The 18734-nt window shown below is 44.2% G+C and overlaps 1 protein-coding gene and 1 long non-coding RNA gene across 2 annotated transcripts in view; one reads left to right on the forward strand and one right to left on the reverse strand.

The window, feature by feature from the left end:
- Positions 1-18734, forward strand: part of CNTNAP5 (contactin associated protein family member 5) — a 385501-nt gene that overhangs the window by 143202 nt on the left and 223565 nt on the right. The gene's annotated exons all lie outside the window — the stretch shown is intronic.
- Positions 2378-3721, reverse strand: LOC137167791 (uncharacterized). Its single transcript, XR_010924192.1, has 2 exons — positions 3569-3721; positions 2378-2952 (listed from the first exon to the last, which is right to left on the reverse strand). It is a non-coding gene; the product is annotated as an uncharacterized lncRNA (long non-coding RNA).

The following is an 18734-nucleotide window of genomic DNA, read 5'->3' on the forward strand; positions in this document are numbered from 1 at the left end:
TGTCTGCTGTGAGGGCTGGGTCCAAATCCCTGTACCACTTTGGATACAGGTGAGTGCTCTTCCAGTTTGACTTACTAGGGAAGCCCTCCATTAGAATAGTGCTTGGTCCACCACTGTGTGTTTTGTAAACCGAGACCTGGGAGGGATGGGATGGAACATTTGTCTGCGTGGCCTATGGAAATTAAATTTTGCCATCAGCTAACTGTTTTCAACTGGGATTCTGACTCAGTTAAAGAGAGAACAGGGGCAGAGCTGAGTGAGATAAGGGGAAAAGATAGTGCTCTGTAGCGTGAGATCCTTGGAGAGAGCCAAGGAATGGATATTTTATATGCTGATCCCAAAACTGGCACCACTTTGGATATAGGCTGCAGTTTTCTGTTTCACCAGCAACTGAGGACCGCTCTGCTATTAAGCCAAGAGCTGGAATGCTGCTAGCTCTGGCAAGCCCCAGATTTTTTATTGGCTGACAGAGTTCTGAAGCATTTGGAAGAGAATTGAGATGCTGCTGTTCTTTGCTCAGAAGTGACACACACTCCATATTATGTTCATGCTATCAGGACTGAGAAATCATCTCTGAAAAGGTATCATAGGGGAACATGTTTATACGTTTGTCTTAAAGTATAGAAGTGCACATGTTATGCTGGAACCTCAGATTTAAATATTAGATGCAAAAAACTATGTTAAAAGAATATTATTAAGGTTGCAAAGTAACTCATTCAAATGTTAGGAATGCCAGAATTAAGTCTGTGGATCCTTAATTCGGCCAGAATGCTAGAATTAAAGCCTGTGCAACCTTAATTCAGCCCCTTTGTGTGTATGTATTATGCTACTATCCTTAATTATACAATCATTGACTCTTCACTTTTTACAATGTATTGTGTGTGCATGAAATGTCTGTTTACTAAAAAAAAAAATGTATGGGACTCTCTCTCTTTGAAGTAGACTGGGAACTAGTGACACCTACTTATTAGGAGTTTATGTACGGTAGCTCTGAGATTGAACTCTATGTAATGTCTTCGGAAACATCCTGAAAAGACAGAACTCCGGCCTGTGCTTCAGCAAAGAGTTAAGCTGAAATGCATGAAGAAGAGGAGTGTAATACAGTTATACAGAACATTGCCTCAGCATCTCCCTACCCTGTGAAATATGTGCACATCCTTTAATTTCTATAATAGATGAATGTTATTGTGAAGTTCCCCCAGAATAGAGAGCTAGAGAGATTGCAAGTTGTTTGGGAAAGGGATTTTCTCTGACTATACTTTTATACAGTGTCTAGCACAGCAGGGCCCTGGGATGGCCGAGGCACTAAATGGAGCACAAATAATACCTAGCACTCTAACCCATTACCTAAGCCTCAGTGAAACTCTTAAACTAGGATTTAAACAATATACAAGCCCTTGTGAGACTCCTTTGCACTGGGGTGAATTTCACTCTTTAACTGGCGCTATTCAGAAAAATAGTTAGGGTTTTGGTTTTTTTTAAATAAACGGGAGATGTGGAGAGTAGGAACTGCAAAAATTGTGTCAAAACTTATTTTTTCCAACCAGCTTTTCCTTCACTGTATAAAAGTGCCAAAGGTGGGTGTTTGGTGTGATCTGTGGCCCCAGGCCTAAACTGACCTCCATCGGGAAGATTTCTATTCCTTTGTGATCCCCATTGACTTCAAGCAGAAGGGGTCTGCCCTTGAAGAGTTAGATATTGGATCAGGGCCGATGTGTGTGTGCCGATGAGCAAAGTAGACCCCTTCTCGGCATTATGTCGTTTTCTTTTTCTCTCTCGGAGACTTAAATGTCCTGTTGATCACAGGTAGCTTTTAAAAAAAAGGCTTCGTCGATACAGGAGATGTTGGAAAGATAGTGACATTTCCTTGACAAATACAGGCACTTTAGAATGCATTGCAAAGTCATTGAACACAATTTTAACAGTGCAACTTCCATTAACTGCAGCTAAAATCTGTTTGAAGCTCTGGGCCCTTGCAACTCAAAAAATAAAATGCACTTAACGTTCCCATTATTTTTTTGTTTTTCTGCGTTTCTGTATTTCCAATATTCGGAGTGAGGACAAAGTGGGAGTACTGAAATGTCACAGGACATTGCCAGGGGCGTACAAGGTAACCGGAATTATAGGAAAAAATGTGCTGTTGTGACATTTCTTTCTAAAAGATATGCTAATTTAAATAGGTGCAGAAGTCACTGGAGGAGGAGATCTGGCCTGTGTTATGCAAGAGATCAGACTAGAGCAGTGGTTTTCAGCCTGTGGTCTGTGGACCCGTGGGGGTCTGCAGACTGTCTAAAATTTCCAGACAGGTCCACACCTCCATTCAAAATGTTTTGGGGGTCCACAAATGAAAAAAGGTTGAAAACCACTGGACTAGAGGTTCTCATGGTCTCTTCTGGCCTCAGAAAAATCTGTGGAATTTGCGGCTCAGCTTTACAACTTCAAAATCTTCAGTTCAAAGCTGGATAAGTATGGGACGGGAGAGACCCTGCTCTGCCTGACTCAGAGTGACCAGGGATTAAAAAGAATAAAAATCTCTAGCTGCTTTGAATAAAGCAGTGCAGAGTTTTGAACCTGGTTCTCTCTGACTAGTACCCTATCCTCCAGGCTATTGAGGCAAGAGTCTCACTCTCTTCCAAAGTGACCAGAGAGCTTTGGACCAAAAATCCTTCCTGAACTGAGAAGCTCAGGTTTCAAGCCAAAAACTGTGTGACACAATTCTGTTTTTGAGAGGGTTTTTGTTTTCATTCCCATGCAATGCAAAACCTCAACTGCTGCCACAAAACAGAGTCGCCGGCCTCCTGCCAGCTCTGTGACATCTGCAGTCACTCCCTCTGCAACCAGTTTGGAGAACCATGGAACCAGTCACTCCTGCGTGCATGTCCTAGTTATCCTCTCTGGTGGATAGCCGTCTGGAGACAGGAGGCTCTCCAGAGATGATCCCTTTTATTCTCCCTGGAGAATGAATTTTCATAATTAGGATGCATGGATGCAGGGGGGAGAGGGAAGAATCAGGGCCTTTTCAGTGACTAAGCATTTAGCATGCTAAATGCTAGCAATTCTCCCTTCAGTGAAGTGCACAGAGAGGCTATGCAGGAGAATAATAATGTTCTGTAAATGGGCTCTGGATGACAATGAAATCCTCTGCAGTGTAGTACACTAACCTGTGTCAGCATTTCCTTTTTAAAGACCATAATCAGTGCATTTATGTTGCCACTGAGATAATATTTGCTCCAACATTAAAGAACATACGAGGTTTCAGCCTAGTACATTTAAAGGGACAGCGGGGGGGGGGTTGTCGAAGTAGGGTTTGAATCTTTCTTTTTCCAAACATTAATAAATAAATAGATCTTTTTCCTGGGTGGGAGGTGGTTGGGAATGTCAGGTGCCCAATTTAGGCATAGAATAGGAATGATGTAAGTGAGGGGTGGGGGCTCAGACCCCGTCCTTATCAAGTGTTGTGTTTCCAGTCACCGGGAACTCCTTATATCAGCCCAATGAGACTTCGTCGTTAGGTACATAGACCCCAAGGTCACATATCTGCATCGTTTGAGTGTTCATCCAGCCCTACCTGAGCTCCTGCTGTCCTGTCTTTGCACGTGCTCTGCACAGCACAAAACTTGGGATGGATACTTGGGGGCAATCTTTCCTTTGGGCTGCCCCAAATTCCTGGCCAGGGATCTGAAGGAAACCTCTCTGTTGTATTGCAACAAACAACAGGACAAGTTTCTCCCTTTGCACTCCCACCAGTTTGCCTCATCTTTAAGCACTCATGTAAGTTTGTTCTTATTCTGAACGGCATTTAGGCACCTGGTGTAAAGTAAGTGTATGTGTGCTGGGGAGGTATAAACACCACTCTGCCACAGCTGCTTAGGGGCTGAGAGACAGAGTAGGTGCAGCTAATTGTTTGACCAGCAACAGATGGGATTAGAGGCTGCAGCCCAGCACATGGAGGTGGCCTTAGGTGCTTGAGAAGTTGGAAGCTGTTCTGCATCTGCAACAGATTGACACTAAGCTGCCCTTTCGGGCTAGGTTGAGGGAGCAGAGACCTGAAGCAGGTAATCCTTCTCCTGTGAGCTGGAAGAGAACTGGTTTCCCTAGGGTCCTGCTACCAGCCCTGGGAGGAATAAGACCCAGAGCTTTGAGGATAACTGGAGGTGAGCTGGAATGGCCAGGTCTTAAAGGGCTGGTCAAGTTTCAAGGGATTTGAGGCTAGCCGAGGGAGGCTGAACTCCTGCAGTGTGCTTGTGTGTAGTGGAACTCAGTTAATGGGCCTGGTTCAGTCAGACTGGGGTTAAGGGGAGGCTTTTCACTGACTTTACTGGACATTGCAACTTGAGCTAGGTGCTGTTGAAATGCCCTGGGGAAGAGGGAATACTCAGCTTTCCCCCAGTCCAAGGGGGCTTGAGGTGTCCTGTGCTCAAGCAGTGAAAGTAGCCCAGGCTGTAGAGGCGGCGATATTTTTCAGTTTCAGATGGGGTGGGTGACACTGAACTGACTGTGCTTCTGAGCCATCCCTTACACCAGGATTGCGTCCTGAAAAGCCCACTAGAACTTAGTGGCTTGAGTTAACAGTGACGGGACCCTTCCCCACTCCCAACGTCCGTGTGCTGACGGTACGGCTACATTTAAAGATCTAGCACAAGCCCTGCTGGCCCGAGGCTGTGGACACGGGCTGGGCGGCTCGCTCCTGCAGGCTGTGTAGATATCCCTTACAATCTCAACTGGAGCCTCTTATCTCTGTTATGCTAGATACAATGCACACACACCATAAGAGACTGTTTTTTGGGCCAAAGAATTGATAATCCAAGTAGACGAGCAGGACACAAAGTGAGAGAAATGAAGTATTATCACCATTTGACAAGGGGAAAACTGAGGAACAGGGGCCTGGATGCACAAAAGGTGCCTAAGTCCCCCTTTTAAACTTCATTGCTATGCTCAAAATTCTCCTGAGCCACCCTCTAGACATCTAAACTCACTTGGTGCCTAAGATGTTGCAATGAAAGTTCTCTAGGCCCCTGTGTGTCTGCCTCTGTGCATGCACATGGCTGGTAGCTGTCCAGCTGCCTATTTCCACCTAAGCCCCAGAGTAGGTCAAGGACCAGGGGAAGGTAGACACTAGGCTGCCTACGTCACACGTGGGGCCTGCTCCAGTGGATGTCTTCACAGGCCACTGACTGGATGGGGCCCCAAAGGCGAGTTCACACAAAAAGATGTGGGGGGTGAGGAGGGGACAGCTCAACATCCTTACCTTTAGTCCCTGTGGTTAGGTCACTCACATGGGGTGTGGGAGACCCCTGGTTCGAGTGCCCCCTCTGCCTGCGAGGAATAAGGGACTTGAACAGGGAGGGGCCAGTCTCAGGTGAGTGCTCTCACCACTGGGCAATGGGACAGTTTGACAGGAGGCTCCCTCAGTCTGTCCTGTTGAAGCTGCTCCACTGTGAATGAAGTCACTGGAGCAGTGGGACTGGATCCTGGGTCTTCCACCTTCTAGATAAGTGTGATAACCATGCTCATGCTCGTGTGCTCACTCTCTCTCTGATAGAGTCATGTGAGAGAGAGAGAGAGAGAGAGAGAGAAAGCATGCACATCCCAGGTGAGTACCTAACCACGGGGCTAAAAGTGATGTGGGCAGTCTGGTGTCCCCCTCCTCTGGTTTCCTCCAAAAATGGCTCCTATCTCCAGAGAAAAGTTCCTAGCCGTGATTCATTAGCAGGGGTAGGCCCTCCCTGCGGCCTGGATTTACACACTCATCTCCATGAGCGGGGAGGGGCTTCGCGTGCACTCAGATTGTCAGCATCTCCCGTTGGCAAACTTAGGAGGCCCTGGGCGTAGCGCACTGGCTTTTGTGAATCACGGTCCAAGGTGCCTGTTTCTCCCCATTCGTTGTCACCGCGCTTAACTTCTTTTGTGCACTTAGCCCTGAGTGATTTGCCCAAGGCCTTAGAAGAAATTGATTGCAGTCCTGAGATATGATCCCAGGTTGCCTGAGTCCGAGCCTCGTGCTCCTATCTCCCTGCTGTCCTCCTTGCCAAGCTGTGACCCCAGCTTTAAAGATGGTGGCCCATGACCAAAATATGAAACACCTGTGTCTTGTTACACATTGCACCTTAAATGGCAAATAATTATGTCAATCATATATAAAACCTGGAAGAAGTTTTTCCATTGTGTGAATTTCATACGTTTAGATTTTTAAAAAGAACAACACTGGGTAAGAAGAAACAAATCCCATCAGATAAAACCATAAGGCTTTCCCACAGGAGTTGTTAGCAGGGTGGGAGCTCTGGACTTTGATATACAGTACAGGTGGCTACAACTTTGAGCTAAACTCTTGTCTTCACTGTGGACTGTCGAGATTAGAGACTCAAGAAATGTTCACAAGACCATGTGGACCAGCTCCTAAAGGGGGACATGACACCCTTTGCCAGCAGCCATACAACAGCAGTGAAATGTTGAACATCAGGATTCCTGCGTTGAGTTCTTGGCTTTGGGGAGGATGTGTGATTTAATGGCTAGCACAGCGGCTAGAGTCGGGATAGCCAGGCACCTAGGTTTGCCACGTTCTATCTGAAAGGCACTGTACGTCAGACTTGCCTTGGATCACCCCTCCTCCTATAGCAGGGTAAGCTGAGGCGGCGTGATTAAGTGTCCAAATGAGAAATAGATCCCTGATATAGATGCCAGCCAGACATCCTGAGGTGACATTCTACAAGGACCTCCAAGTCTAGACACTATACTATTTAGAGTGATAGTACGGAGTCAATAGATGTGATGTCATTTGTGGGTGGCAGTATGGTCTAGCATCCCTCTGGGAATCGGGAGACCTGGCTTCTATTCCTGCATCCACCACGGGCTTATTGTGTGACCAGGGCAAGTCACTCATGGCCTGATTTTCAGAGGTGCTGAGCACCTGCAGCCCCCAAGGTGTCTCAAGTTGGGCTCCTAAAATCAAAGTACTCATAATCAGGAGGCTTAAGTCACAGACATGAAGTGTGTGGCATAGGTGGGAACAAAACTCAAATCTACCTTCCGTGTATTAACTCTGAGCACATCCTTCCACTCGTAGATTGTATAGATGTATAACAATGACATATGAATGCAATAAATTAGTCTGATTTTTTTCTCATACATCATTTAAAAGGAAATTGGGGGTAAGGCATTATGACAAGTGCATATTAGCTGTCTGTCTTTCTGTGCATCCTTTCAGTGAATTCCGTCTAGCCAGAGTGTCAATTTTCTATTGCTTGCTATCTAGATAATATACCTACTTGTGTGTTTCTGTCATCATAGTATCCAGGAACAATTTGTAACCACTGTTTTCACTACTTTTGTTAAAATAGAAACCGAGAGTATCATTATAATATGAGTTATGCAAGGTATTTTCTCTGGGTACGCAGTATTTAGCTGTAATACTATTTCCTAGATTACATGCTACTGTAACCACAAATGTCACAGAGAAAGTTAATGATTGCAGCTGAAGAAGGGCTCTGTCTGCACTGAATTAATAAGGAGAGGTACTAAAACTTGTTGAACAAGTCTTTATGCTGCTGAAGTTTTCACAAAATGATATTATGGTGCATAAGGCCTTCAGCTTCAGGCCATGTGAAGCCCGTGCTTCAAGGTTGAATTAAAATGCCTTCCAATGAAATACATTGGATTTCAGTGAACTTCACAATACAGTGGTTCAGAATATTGTAAATGGCCATCTTTTCATTGTATCAGTCGACTTGCATTGTGTCATGTTGCAGCCGTGTAGACACTATTGGATTTAATAGTAGTTATATAAGGCAATATTAGAGTTGGACTTAGCTGAAATTGATTTTCTTTTGACGACATATGACTGCACTGTAGAAGTTGAGCAGGGGAGATTTTGACTTTTTTGTGTAGGATAACTGGAGAATTCCCCACCAGAAAAATATGGAGGGAGGGGGTTTTAGAAAGATGGTTGAAGCTTTTGTAATGTCCTCTTTTTACCTTTCCTTCTGAGCATGGGTGGAACAAGTTGTCATTTTTAGACCTCAGTCAGATTCCATGCCCCATTAAATTCTGTTCTGGACAAACGTAAGCCCCAGTCCTGAAAGCGCTTAACTTATAACATAACTCACTGTAGGAAGCCGCTGTGGCCTCCCACGGAGACAGAGCCTGAGGAAGGACGCCCGCGCTCTGATTGGCTCAACTCACACCCTGCCCTGGAGTCTGCCTGGCAACAAGGGACCCGGGCTGTGATAGGATAACCCAGCCAGGCCAATTGGCTGCCACAGGGCGGAGCCCCAACAGGAAGGGGAAGTACAAAAGCCTGGCCCCTGAGCTCAGTAGGCCCCAGACTGCTGCCAGAGGCAGACGTGCTGCCGCTCCAGCAGAGGCCTAGGCCAGAACCTAGCCGCCGCCGACAAACCCCGGCCCCACCTGGGCCCGGGGATTGGATAGGGCCCTTAAGGAGCTGGACAAGGCAACCCGGCCAGGACGACTGGGCCGAGTTACCCCGACCCCGAGCCCGTGCTCTGGAGCCGCCTGGCTGGGCCGAGACCCCAGAGCAGCCCGAGTGGCGGGCACCCCCGGAGGCCGGGCCGGATTTGGAGGAACTGCCGGCCGCTGAGCCCCTCCCTACAGCGGGACAGGACTTGGAGGAGCTGCCCGAGGCCGAGCCATTCCCTACCTCCAATGACCTGGAGGAGCTGCCCCCTGAAGAGGAGTTTCCTGCCTTACCCCCCATTGATGAGGAAGGACTGACGGCGCTAGACCAGGTGGACTATCCCCGTGCCGCGGAGGAAGCAGGTACTAGGGTCAGTGGGGAGGAAGTAGCCCAGGGACAGCCACGGCCTGTGGCTGAAGCCGCCTTATAGCCGGTATGTTGTGGCGGGAGCCCCACCGGCACAGTGGCAGCCGCTTCTGCCACTGCTAGGGCCCTGGGCTGGGATGCAGTGGAAGACGGGTGGGCCTGCGTCCCCTTCCCCTTTTCCCTAGCCACCCCAGGAGAATTGCTCTCCTGACCCTGCCTGAGGGCCTGAGAGATCTGCCTCTGCTCACCCTGCCTAGGGGTTGGAGCGATAGACTCCTTGCTCGCTTGCCCTGCCTGAGGGCGAATTGCCTAGACTGACCTCTCACCAAACGCGAGCTATTCCCCTGTAGGAAGCCACTGGGGCCTCCCACGGAACCAGAGATGCTTACACTCACTCATGTTAAGTAGTCCCATTGACTTCAGTGGGGCTACTCACATGAGTAAAATTATACATGTGCTGAAATGTTTTCTGGGTGGGCACCATAGAGATAGATGAGGCATTGCCTCTTTTCTTAAGATCTTACCCTGGTATGTCTTATTTATTTAGATTGTAATGCAACAAACCATAGAAGGGAATTTGAATAGGAGGCAGGCTACATAGACTAACAGTGAAAATAACGTGATGGTTCCAAAGTTTATGGGAACTCTTGGGTAGCTACTCACTAATGTGAATAAGCAGATCACAATAGGACAGATTCTGGTACCTTGCTCCTTGAGTACCATTACTGCTTGAGCAGCAAGGGACTACTCAAGATAAGAATAATGGATATCATCCCTTGGACACTTCTGCTGATAGTGTACGTGATCCAAAGCCGATGTAAGGACTCCGATTGATTTCACTGGACTTTGCATCACGGCCCACATAATGTATATTTTCCTGTGCTCAAAGTAATTGCTTGCCAGTTTCAGTTCCTAATACTTTGCTACTTCAAACTCCACAGGCCAGATAGGGAGAGTATTGCCTACCCTGTTTAGAATTGGATACATTTTGTTCTTCCCCTGTTGATTTAAAATGGTTCCAAGTTGCAACTTTACATGTCCGCTTCATCTGACTTCAGATATCACCAGCCCCACTGCTGCAGTTAATACGTAGGCAGTGTGCTAGTGTCCTAGTATATGATAGGCATGTGTGAATAGCAGATACAGGACTCAGGAGGCGAGGAGACAAAAAGAAATTATTTTTATTTTCTCCTACTGGATCCATCTACTCCAACTTCTACTTAATTGGAGTTCATTTACATCCCCCAGGGTTGTACTATACATAAACAGATACCACCCTTGGGTTTTCACTGAACCTTTGCGGTTTGGGATTAAGAGCAAACTGTTTAAACCTGGCCAGTCTACAAAACTTTATAGGATTATCCTCTCTTCACTAACTGCAAGAATGGGGAACTTGCAAGCAGCCTCTTCTAAACCAGGTAATTTGGATCCCCAGCTTCCAAAATATTATTGAGCCAAAAGTTTCAAAGGCTTCCCAAAACAATGTCTTAGCATGCATTTTAAAAGCTGTCTGTGCAGTAATGGCACTAGACTGGGACTTGAGAAAAACTATGTTCACTGCTATGCTCTACTACAAATCTCCTTCATGATCTTGGGCAAGTCCCTTGATCTTTGTGCCTCTGCTCCCCATCTGTGAAATGGGGAGAATAATTCTTTCTTCCATCTTTTGTCTGTCTAGATGGTGAAGTCTTTGGAGTGGGTGGGGAAGATCTCTCATTGCGTGTATCTTCTTGCCTGGCACAATGGTCCCCGATCTTATCTGGGCCTTTCCGCACTACCAGAATACAAATGAATACAGTTTATCAATATGTTCCCATGTTGGGTCAGGGTGAAAGACGGTGTTGCCACAGCCATACTCTGTTGTCTTTCCTGACATAATTTTTTTCTCATCTCATTTTTTTCTGGTTTTATTTTTGTTTCCTTTTATCCAATATTAAAAAACAAACAAACAACCAAACTGAAGCTTTAAACAACAACAAAAATGTAACATGGTGCAATCAAATGTTACCCCAGTGCATCATGGAATGAATAGATTATAGACACAGATCAGTCAGCAGAACCGTATGCAGCATTAGTGACCATCTGTCGGACCAGGTTGCTTGTCTACCAGGTTGAGAGATCGGAGCGGGATAAAGATACCAATGTGACACTGAATGAATCCTAAGGTCCTAAGCATGCACACTGAAATGTCAGTGCCTGTGTGTGTTCCCAGTGTGTGGATATAAAGTTGCAAAACAGTAAATTGATTATAAATGCATAATCAGTCTGATCGAGAAACGTGCTCATCAACTGTTATTATTTATTTGTATTGCTGTAGCATCTAGAGGCCACAGTCTCATTGTGCTAGGGCTTGTACAAACATAACAAAGATACAGTGTCTGCCTCAAAGAGTTTAAAACCCTAAGTAATAAGCAGGTGCAACAAATGGCTTGTCTGCATGGGAAGTTATTGCAAATAGCTATTCCTGATTAACTTCTTGTGTGGAAATCTTATTCTGGAATAAGAGTGCCTTAATCTGAATTATTTTAATCCATTTTGGAAGAAGTTAATCAGGAATAGCTATTCCGCTTTAAATTCACTCCCTACCTTAATCTGCATTAATTTCTCAGTGACAGAGAGCAAAAGAAACAGTGAGGCGTTAGTGACAGCTACAAGCATTTCTCAGGATTAAGCCTATAATATCTTCTGGGAGTAGGATATAGTTAAAATATTTGTATTGAAGGTAACACAGCAGGTAGTGCCTGAATGTCACTAGAGTTTGTTAATTACATACTTGGAGAACATATTCCATTTATTAAACACTTTTTTTGGGTGAGGGGAATCCACCATATAGTTTTATTTTGTGGAAGAGCTCTGTGTGGCTTGAAAGCTTCTCTCTCTCTCACCAACAGAAGTTGGTCCAATAAAAAGATGTTACCTCACCCTCCTCTTCTTAGCTGAGATTAGGCACATAAAAGGTGATGTGTGTTTCTGGTGACGCATCTGGATATTGATAACTTTTAGTGGTATTCTATTTGAGCATTGAAGCCACCTATCATACGTCTCACAGAAGACACTGATGGAAAAGACCACTTGTCTAGTCCATATTCCTTACGCTGTAGAATTGCTAAGCACAGTACCTATTTCTAGTGATTTGTCCAGTCTTCCAATCATTGGAGCTTCTACATCTTGAGACAAAGCTAAACTGCCACATGGCACTCACTGTGGATAGTTGTGAACACATCTATCGGTTTTAGTACTCAAAATAGTCTATTTTGATTTAATTGGATTGGGTGAGCATTATAGATCTATCGAATCATTCTAATGGCAAATTGTTGAGATTCAAGTTATTGTGGATGTCCAAATAATTCAACCTGGGCTTCAGGTCATCCTGCAGCCCTTTTTGTGCATGAACAGAGAGACTTTTCCTTACAGAACCTTGAAGGTGGGGTGTTGGGAGTGATTTTTTTTTCTTTTTTCTTTTTGGAAATCGTGGGAATGCAATTTGATACAGTGTGTGAGGGAAAGTTCAGGTAGAATGGGTAAAGTAGAAGACTGAGAGCCGGGAACTCATGACTTTCAATTCTGACTCTGCCACTAACTTGCCATGTACCTTCAACAAGCTGCTTCACATCTGAATCTATTTCTGTCTTGCTTGTGTGAAGATAAATTATGTTTATTTCATTAGAGTGGAGTGGAGCTTAATTAGTAAACAGGCCTGATCCTCCAGGCCTGAAATTCCCCAACTGCTAGGAAGGTCAACAAAAGTTTTAGATGTATGAGGAATGCAGAATCAGGTCCAGTGTTTGCAGATTGCTTGGAAGTGCGTCATCGGAAACCCTTTCATAAATTATATAGATTATGTTATGAAAAACAAGGAAGAATGAATGATTCTTGAAAAGCCATCTGGAACTATGTGAGCTGGTTGATTGCATACAGTGGAGAGATGTGAAATGTGTCCTTAGTGGAGGGTACGTTTTGCAGTTTTAGGTGCATTTCAAGATTTCCTTTTAGATTAGCTGAATGCAATTTTAATATGAAAGAGCATCCTGTTGAAAATGCACTTTCCCTGCAGAAAGTCAAGTGCTATATTTGAAGTTCTAAGAATGTTATATAAAAAGAACACAAAATATTGATTTAACAGCTAAGATTTGCCCACTGGGAATTAGAGTTTCAGGGGCATTGTGAAACTGCAACATCAAACTCAATGCTCAAAGCTGTTATACACGGAAAATGATAATCCTTGCTAGAGGTAATGTACATCCAGTTTGTTTGATCAAGGGGCGGTACTTAATGTGTGTTCCTTTTGTCAAAATGTGTCTCTCTTGTTTTTCATTTCCAGTTTAAAATTCCAGATACCTCTAGTTGCAAATCTGAATGGAAGGGAAAGTGCATTGAGAATCTTTGATCAAAATTTATGGCTTACTTCCTAAAAATAGGCTTGACATTTGCCCTATGCAACTTCTGAACAAATTTTGAAGAAACTGATTGAAGAGTGATTTTTCTTTTGCTATGGTTTAGGTGGCTTCACGCTAAGTCAAGATTTATTTCTATTAAATTAGCTCTATTGCTTTTCAGCCGTACTACCAGAATGTGGATGGTTTTAGAAATAAATCTTATTCTCCTTAAATATCTGAAAGTGACTGAGGAGAAATGAAATAAGCATATGTTTGTTAAAAATGTGTATTGTCTAGTTTCTTTTCAGTCGACATAAATAGCTCTCGTTAATATTAAAATAACCCATGTCTGTACAACAAGCAGAGAATGAAGCCAAAATTAATATGGGTTACCACTAGGCGATATAAGGGGAAACTGATGGAAAGAAAACTGAAGCTGAATATCAGAAGAGTAGTGTCATTATTGGGGGATGTTTGTTTTGAGATTACACCCAAAGACCTCAATCAGGATCAGGACCCAAAGAATGTATCTTTGGGAAGGGTCAAGTAAAACAGGATAGGTGAAGTGCGGAAAAGGAGGAATCTTACTCATAAAGGCACTGGCCTATCCATTACCTTGGTACTAGGATTATGAGCACACTATAGCCACATAGCTAGCTGAGTGGGCACATGTGTTCCGCTACCAAATTTTTAAAGCCGCTCTCCTTCTTGCAAGAGTAAGATTCTGAAGAGTGTGAAGGAAATGTAAGGCTTTCAGAGTCAGTGTGGAGGGAAGTTATGAGAGATCGGGAGATGTGTATGTCAGATTATGAATTCCATTTTGTTTTGTGAATGCCATGTTGTATATCAGCTTCCATTTTGAATGTAACCTTCAGCGTGCCTTCGAGCATTGTCCGGCTTTATAGAAACTTGACACCTAGTGGAGAATCTACATCTGGGAAGCAGTGACATAGCAATCAAAGGCCATCAATGTTGAAACACTCTACCCTAGTGGGTTTGGTACCAACGTGGCCTCTGACTTTGAACAATTCTTTAACCCAAAAACCTGTGGTGGGTGGAGGGGGAGCCTGGAAGTTCCTATGTGCAGTGGGACAGCAGGAGAGCCAGGCCAAGAAGGCTAGAGGGGCTGCCTGGACTAAGGACTTGGACCAAACCCAGGATTCGCAGGTGTGTTCAGGTTAGACTGAATGATGTTAAGACATTTATTGTATTCCTGAAATCTGTAACCTCTTTAGTGCTTTTAAAAAGTGTTTGTGGTTAAGAAATTCCTTTGCTGAAGCTGGTGCCTTGCTTACTGCCATGTTGTACCTGAAGGGTATTACTATGACATTTGCACTCCCACATCCAGATTGACTCTGGGCGGGAATGGTAAAATGGTACCAACCAGGGACTTGAGGTAAGCTGTGGGACTGGTTCCAGGAGCTAGGGAGCTGGACAGTGGGGTCCCACCCCCTAAGAAGGGGTGCAGACACAGTCTGTACCTGAGAGAGCACTCGAGTGACCCAGAGCTAGAAACAGTGATCAGCCTAGTGAACAGCCCCTAGACCCAAGGGACTTAGAAGCATGTGGGGTTCAGCAGTTGTATCCCAACAAAACAGACTGGTGTCCGTGCAGAGAGTGGGACTGGACCAAGTTGTGTAGGGGTGGGCAACTTGTGGCTGGGGAGGAAAGGCGGCAGTACTGTGGTCAATGTTCTCTGGAGGTTTGCCATGGGGAAGAAGGTGACATTTACAATCAGGGTTCCACTGGAGACTGCTTGAGAGTTGAAAACCATCCACGTGCATTGGCCCTCCCTGCTTTATGCTCCAGAACCCTTACTAGAGAAGTAGGAGTTGCAGGTGGCTCTTACAGCTGCCACTCTGCCTTCCAAGTGGACTTTCATGTTTCACTCTGACTTCTTCCATGAGAGTGAAGGAAGGCCACAAGCTGACAACTAGGATTTCCTCGCTATTTGTCCCCATCTGCCTGGATTTGGGACTGTAAACCACATTTTGGCACTGTGGGCAAGGAGTATGATGTTGCCTGAACAGTAAATCTGAGAGAGCCACTCGGAATGAGTTGTCTTCTTTTTCCTCATGACTGTTGTGAAGCACTTGGGTTTCGGAGAATAAATAAGCAAGCTTCACGGTTGAGATGCAGTTAAACAAATTTCACTCTGTCTAAGCTGCGGCAGCAAGATAAATAAATTAGAGACACAAGCAAGAGAGGAGGTGGTTTCATGGTTTGCAAGTAGTTGGGAGAGCATGATAAAGCCTTAAGAACAAGTCAAACCAGTAAGATTTTTGTAGCAGCTCTTTTAAAAACATTGAATATAGCCTCTTCTCTTCTGCTCAATTATTTCTACATCAGGATGTTTAATGCTTTCCCACTTAGCAATGCATGTAACAGAAGTTCTCAGGATCCTGACATTTTAAGGGTCTGATGTCATGGAGTGGAGCTGCTAATTGCAGAAGTGTGTCCTGTCCATACCAAGATGATGCAAGTCATGAATACGGCTGATAAGATTTGGACAGAAACACAGGACTTGAGTCCAGTCCTCTGCTATAGCAGGAAATCAGGCCATTGTCAGGAACTATTGGCTGTAGATCCCTCCGCTGAGCCCGGAGCTAGCCAGTTAATGAGCCCAGCTGGGCTGCAGCACAATCATCTGATTGGCCAGCTCAGCTGATTGGCTGCAAGGAGCCAACAGGTGTGCACTTAAGCTGGGCAGCAGAGGCAGGTAGCCAGCTCCATGTTTATGCCTGCAGTTGCGACCTCTCCTGTGCCTGTTTTGTTCCCAGCCATGTTCCTTTCCTGCTCCAGGACTGCTCCCTTGTCTGGCTTCTACGGCTGGCTCTGACTCCTGGTTCCTGTTTCTGGCTCTAACCCCGAGGTCAGACAACCCACATTTCAGTTCCCGACAGTCATGCAATCCTGTTAGTAAACGTACCAGGCTCCATTTTCAAGTAATTTAGGTTTCTTGTCCCTGAAACTCCTACTGGCAGGCTGCTCCAGAATCTCATTCCTCTGATGATTAGAAACCTTCTTCTGATTCCCAGCCCAAATTTCTTCCTAGCCTATTTATTCTTGACAGCAGAGCCAGCTACAAAGGATTATAGCACAGATGAGCTCACGCTGCAAAATGTGTGTCTGGATTTCAAACACCCCTGCGTGCAGGGTGTCTGCCCATCTTCCTACTACATCTCTAGTTCAAATGTTTTTGAGTGAAAAATTTTCCTGCCCCCCAAATGTGGCTTTTTGTCATAAATAACATCTCTTTGCTGAATAAAAAATGTCTTTTTATTACGTTTTTCAGTAGGAAACTTTTGAAATGAAAGGGAAATTTTCCATTTTGAATTGCATGTTCAGTTTCCAAAAAGGAAATCCAAATGAATTTTTTCAAACTAAACAAAAACACTTCATTTCAATTTGAAGAGGTATTGGCTAAAAAAAAAAAAAATCAAAAATATATTTTCTTTCGTGAGGTAAAAGGTTTTTCAACCTGCTCTGCTTATCTGTAAACTCCTAGGGCACTAATAATTGTAACATATACATGCATTATCTGTATCTAATTAGTTTTGTGGCGGGGAGGGTTTCCATAATAAAGTTCACATATTCCAGGGCCAGAAGAGACCGTGATGATCATCTACTCAAATTACCCCCTGTGTTGGGCTTAGATTTTTTAACTCCCTCAGTGAAATCCATCCTCATGCTTCTAAGCAGGCAGAAAGGATGCCCTAAGTGGTTAGGGTGCTGAACTATGATTTAAAAGATCTAGGTTCAATTCCTTGCTCAATCAGCCTTTTTGTGTGACCTCAGGCAACTCACTTAATCTATGCTGTTTCTCAGCTGTGAAATGGGGATGATTCCCTGTATTGCAGGAGTGGCATGAGAATAAACACATTGTTAGGCTCCTGGATACTTCAGTAACACTGGCCATGTAAGTACCCAGATAGACAGAAGCAAAACCTTTCTGGGAACATTCTTAAGAACAGTCTGTAGCGAGGGCCTGAAAATTTGCATTCATGCTGCATATTCTTTTAAATAGAGTATGTCATCTGTTTTAGCAATACTTTAAAAGAAATACCTCCTTAATGGTATGTTTCTATGTTGATACACTTGAAAGCAACTGGTATGTTAACAGTATTGTACTGATACCTGAGATTTTGGGTGTACATCAGATTGTTGTATTGATACCAGATGTTCTTGAGTGTGTGTTAATACCATTTGTTGTTAACCAATGAATTCAAGTGCATTTTAATACCCCTGTATTGCTTGATACTAAAGGAGCTCAACTTCTTCAGAGGTCTAACAGTGAACATAGAACATAGTCCTTTTGTTTATCATAAAGGTCCAATGTAATTGCAGAATCCTTGAAAGGATATCCTCTGATAAAGTACTTTTCCTCTTTGTGGGTCAGATTATTTAACCAAGTTACTTTTCTTCTCCTTTTTGTCACTCTCTGAAGTGTACCTACCCAGATTATTTTCAGGCTGATTCCTGAAGGCAATTACTCCATCCTGACATGTTCTGGAAATGTTGTGTGCGCCTGATTTCCTCACTCCAAACCAGATGTCATTTGCTGGCCCACTTCCAGGGTCCCTTCTCTCACCTACGCGTAGGAGAGTAATGAATGAAAGAGTTCTCCGAGCCAGACGTCACATCCCAAGAGCCCATTTCTGATTTAAATGGAAAGTATTGATACCAGCATATAGGCTTCTCATGAGGTTCCTGGTTTTTAAGTCCTTGCTTTGTTGTGACTTAAAGTAAATTTTTACTTCATGAAATTGAAAGATGAAATGAGAGCTTAAAATAAATCTCCTTATCAGTGTCCATTTTTAAATCAAGATTGGATATTTAGCTAAAGGAACCGCCATAGTTTAAACAGGAATTAATTCAGGGAAGTCCTCTGACGTGTGTGGCACAAAAGGTCAGACTAGATGATCGTGGAGGTCCCTTCTGGCCTTATTGATGATGGATGATGATGCCTTTAGTGTGCTCCTAGTCCTTGCTGGACCACAGAGAATGAGAAACTGGAGCTGGGAATCAAATCTTCCCCTCTCTCACATGTGTACACACCTTCCCCTCTGTACAGATGGCCACCAGGCCAAAATTTAAGCAACGCTTTAAGATTAAACATATATTTCAAGTAGCAAGTGTTGAGCTGATGTACAGAGCTGTGTGCAAAGCAGCCAATTGAAATGCTCCACAAGAAGTTTTATTGGTCCTACAAATCCCAGGAACAATGATGGATATTACTGAGCAGCATCTACAGGCATCTTATCTGTTAACTAATTATTTACATATGCAGATATCTCTGTTTCATAGAGAGCGCCTGTTACAGCAAGTAACAATCTACTGATTTCCCACTTCCCTGAACATCACAGGCATCAACACTGTGTTGAAACACTTTTGTTTTAAAGTAAGTCCTGTACTCCCTCACTCAACCAATAATTCCCACCCTAGTCCCATTTCCAGACATAGGAGTGAAGATTGGAACAAAAAAAAAAAATCTGATGTAGTATTTACAATCTGACTGCCACACACTTGCATCAGTTTAAAATGATCGCCTCACCATGGGAGCAGAGGAAAGCGTTCATTAA

This window comes from Emydura macquarii, unplaced genomic scaffold (genome assembly GCF_026122565.2).
Source record: "Emydura macquarii macquarii isolate MOO-44397 ecotype Brisbane River unplaced genomic scaffold, CSIRO-AGI_Emac_v2 contig_2988, whole genome shotgun sequence".
NCBI lineage: Eukaryota > Metazoa > Chordata > Testudines > Chelidae > Emydura > Emydura macquarii.